The following is a 4,709-nucleotide window of genomic DNA, read 5'->3' on the forward strand; positions in this document are numbered from 1 at the left end:
TCTCCAAGTGAGCTCTCATGTGTCCTCCCACTCCAGACTGTGTTTCCCCTCTCTGTGCCTGCCTCCTGTCCCCTCGGTGCTGCAGGCAGAGCCCTCAGCCCTGCTGCGCTTTGCAGAGGAGCTGCTCCTCGGCAGAGCTGTCTTTCTGCAGCGCTGCCACTTGCCATGAGCTCCCTCTGTCCCAGGAGCCCAGCCCAGCTCAGCAGCACAGGAGCAGCCATGATGTCCCTTTCTCTGGCCCCTCTGGGCTCCCTCACGGTGTCCCTGGGGCTCCAGGGGCACATCCTTTGAAACAACCTCAAGTAATCAGTGATGTTGATTCTCTCTCCTCTGTAGAGATACTTCTTTCCAGTATTGTGTTCTTTCTACTAAGAAATGAATTCATATGAGAATCATCTTTTCTTGTCCCGTCATTAGACAGGACACCAGAAGCAAAGGATCTGGCTTATCCAAGCTAGAGGAGGAGTATCTTCATTTGAAGGAATTTAGCCATTTTATTCTGGTTTTATACTCCTAGGGCTAGAGAGACATTCAGCAATCTTGGGCCATGTCATGTCTGTGCTCTGAAGCAAAGCCTTTGCACACATGGGCTCTTGGACACTTGGTACCAGGTTTCCTTGGGGCAGGTCAGAGCTGGGCTGGTGCCACAGCTGGGGTGGTTCAGCCCAGATGGGAGGCAATGTCCTCAGCCAGGGACCTGACTGGCTGAGCTGGAGCTGTCAGTGTTGCAGAAAGAGCTGTGACACGGACGGAATAAACTGCCAAGGCAGGGTGGCAGAAGTTAGTTCATCTGGTCTTCAAGGACAGCAGCCTCCAAGCACAGCAACAGTCCAGATAAAACTCAGTCTAGACCGGTAAGGCTATTCAAGGGCCCCCTAATGAGCTGTTACTACTGCAGGAACAGTTAAAGGAGAAACAAAGACACTGGGTGGCCACTGATGACTTTAATAAGAGAAAGAGGTGAGAATCCCTGTGTCCTCTTCTCCTGCCTCTTCACCAGGAAGTTCTCCCAGGCCTCTGTGACTGGAGGCAGGAATCTGGACGAGAACAACCAGCAGTGGATGGGGATCAAGTCAGGGGTCACTGGAACTAACACAATCCTTTCCTGTCTCTGGGACAGGAGGGGCAGCATCCCAGGAGCTGAGACAGCAGGACCATGTCACAGGGAGGCCACTCTCCACCTTCCTGGAAACTCATGGAGACTGGGGGGACTCCCTGACCACTGGCAGCTCTCACACATTGTGTGCACTTTTCAAAAATGGCCAATGGGTGAGCAGGGGACCTGTGAAATCTGCTATTGTCATTCGTGTCACTATGAGAGTGTATCAGGGGACAGAAATAAGTATTAGTGTACTAACATTGTGAAAATGCGCCAACAAGAAGTTAAGATAAGTGCACCGAGATAACCAATTAAGGCATGGAGCAAGGATATTGTGGTCAGGTAGCACTAAGGACTTATGTAAAGAAAAGGGTATTGCGGTTAGGTAGCGCTAACGACTTGCTTACAGAAAACCCACTTTAGGCATGCACCGAATAAAGGGTAAAGAAAAGGACACTAAAGAAGAGGAGAAGCCTTCCTCCTGAGGACCACCAGGAGGGGAGACGTGACCACCTAAACTTCTGAGACATGCGCAGAAACCCCAACGCCACGTTAATCTGGGGAATTGAAGCTAGGAGGATACTTCTTGGAAAAGGGAACTTAAGAAAGTGTAGAAAACCAAGGGAAAAAGTAAGCGGTGTGCATGTTGGTGGAGCGGTGACTCCCCGCGCACCCAGCGCTGTTTGCTTGCCTTTTATTACCTAGCCTTTTGCTTTGATATCTGTTAATAAAATGACTGATTCTGATTGAAACTCAACCGGCCTCAAGTCCTGTTTATCACAGAACTAAGGGCTGTGCCCCAGAACATGTCCACTGGGACCCCATTTCTGGGTGTCTGGAAGAGAAGGTGACGGGGTTTACCCAGGGCAGGTTGTGTCTGTCCATCCTCTTTGCTTTCTGTGAGTAAAGGACAGGGTTGCAACGTGGGGAGAGCAGTGGTGGCCTGTTACCTGGCAGTCAGCAAGGCATTCAGCATCATCCCTCACAATATTCTTGTGTCCAAGGTACGATATTTTGGTCTGTGTCATTGTTCAAGTAGATGGGTAAAAAACCAATCTTGATGGTTGCGCTTGGAAAGGTGCTATAGAAAGGGAGAAACTTCCCAATCCTGAGGACAGTCAAGCACTGGAAGCTGTTTCCCAGGAGTGCGCACTCACTCTACCCCAGAAAGTGTCTAAGATGTGTTTGGCATGTGTGTGATTCGCACTTCTTGGTATTTCTTACATACACCTATTGCATATTCATTTGTTTCTATGTCTCTCTGTCACTCGGTACCTGCAATGGGGCTCAGGTGAGGCTGAGCACGAGCCCCTGACCTTATCAACAGGTCGTAGAGGATGTTTTCTGTAACAGTTTTCTTAGAAACACAGGAAAATTTATCCCGATGACTTTAGTGGCAAGTGAAGAATTCAATGTCTTCGGTCTTTCCCGACAATGGAACAGAAGTGGCAGGATGTATATTTCTCTGTGTGGGAAATACCAACAGATTGATGTGGGAATATAAAATATTTTCTCTTTAAGCGTTTTCCCGTCATATCTCTGTCCTCCTAGTGCCTCTTGTTTTTTCGTATTCTTATGTCCTGGCTGCAGTTGAATGCACTTCAGCCGAGTTTGTTAACTGGAGAGCTGGGGTTGTGGGTGAGCTCATACGGGACAGCAGCGTCAGGGAGGGAAACTACGAGTAGCGAGTGACAGGACCAGAGGAAACGGCCTCAAGTTGAGTCAGAGGAGGTTGAGGTTGGATCTGGGGAACAATTTCTTCCCCAAAGGCCTGTGGGGCATTGGAACAGGCTGCCCAGGGCAGTGGTGGAGTCACCATCCCTGGAGGGGTTGGACAGACGGAGAGATGAGGTTCTCAGGGACGTGGGTTGGTGCCAGGGTTTGCTTAACTGTTGGACTCGAAGATCTTGAGGGTCTCTTCCGGCTAAAATGATTCTTGTCAGTGTTGAAATCGTGCAGGCCATAAGTGTCCCTAACAAGACTGTGCTCTGTCCAGAGCGGTCTGGACTTGACAAACTCCAAGAACGTGTAACAGCTGGACAAGCATCTCATCCCACAGCTTGTCATGGGTTATCCTGGTGTCATCCCCTCCCCATCATGTCTATGAAGTTGCCAACTGCAATAGTCCTGTGGCCAGAAGTCAAAAGCCACGTCTCATATTCAGGGGTGAGCTGAAGTGAGGAGCAGCTCTGGACAGGCCTTGGGGTGGGAGGCCACACAGGCTTCCTCATGGTCCTGATGTCCCTGATGGAGCAGCATTAATTCTTCATTCTTTCCACTTCCTAGCTAGCAAGAGTAACCACAAGTGGTGGTTGTCTTCAGTTGATCTTTAATTTTTCCCTGTTTAGGAAAACGGTTCCTTAATTCAGTCTTTTGTGTATCTGCAGGGCCTTGAGACGGTTCGTGTGTGAGCAGCATGCGTGTGGATGTCAGGTTTTCTGCAGGCTTGTGACTGCTCTTTCCCCTCTGTTTGAAGGAGGAAAATCTTCATGTGTCCTTCCCAGGAACTAAAGAAATGCAAAGAACTGATGGAGAAAGAGGTGTCGAATGAGGAGGGAACGTCGGTTAGTTCTGACTGTAAATTTTCTTGGCTGTTGTTGTAGCAAGAAGTCTTAAAAATGAGTGCTGCAAAACTAGAGCTGCTTTGCCAAGTTGGACTGTGCTCAGTGATGAGTGGTGTCATTGTTGGTGATTCGTGAGTCTGAAGGATTGAAGGGCATTAGAATAACCTGCAAAGCCTGATCTGGGGTGTTTCAGTTGCGCTGGAGCATGGCCTGGACGTGAACAACTGTTTCTTCTTCCAATTCTCTTCTTTGCCCTCTGGCCTCTCTCCCAGTCGGCACGAGATGGGGGCAAATGTTCTGTGAGAGCAGCTTGGGGCCTGAGACACTGCTGCTGGGGCAGTGATGCTGACGCTTGTGCTGGGGCAGTGATGGAGGCCCCGGTAATCCCAGCAGTGATGCCATCCCCCTCATTTCTCCCCAGGGCAACCATCCCCTGGAGCGATACCCTCTGTCCCCATCCTCTCTCTGTGTCGTTCCCAGCCCAGCTGAGCCGCCCTCGGGTTGGGCAGGGGCTGCGTTCACCCCCTCCCAGCCCACAAATGACACAGGCAGAGGTGCTGCAAAGCCAACACCCAACCAGTTTAATGAATGGAGCAAGAAAGCGGGATCTGCGAAGGCTGGGGCTGGAGGGGGTGGGTGGGTGCAGGTCTCAGCCTCCACATCTCCTCTGGCTGTGGGTGCCACGGGACGGTGCTGGAGCGGTGTGTTATGGGTGGCCGTCCTGGTGGCTCTTTCCATGCCCATTTGCCTCCGTACAAAAACCGGCAGCTGCCCAGTGGCATCGGCAGAGTGTCCCCCTCCTCCTGGGCCGAGTTCTTCATGTGCCACTGCTGTGGCCACTGCTGGGGTGAGATGGGCACCGAGTCCTCCTGCTCCTCAGCGCGGTGGGTGCAGCCGTGAGGCCCCAGGGCCCGAGGGATGACGGGGAGTCGGTGGGAGGCGCGGCAGCTGAAGGGCCCGGGCAGCTGCTGCCCCAGCCCCTGCGCTGGGATTGTCCCCGTGGGCACAGGCACAGCCAGCTCAGCTGCTGGGCTTTGGATCCCCCG

Source organism: Caloenas nicobarica, chromosome 30 (genome assembly GCF_036013445.1).
Source record: "Caloenas nicobarica isolate bCalNic1 chromosome 30, bCalNic1.hap1, whole genome shotgun sequence".
Lineage (NCBI taxonomy): Eukaryota > Metazoa > Chordata > Aves > Columbiformes > Columbidae > Caloenas > Caloenas nicobarica.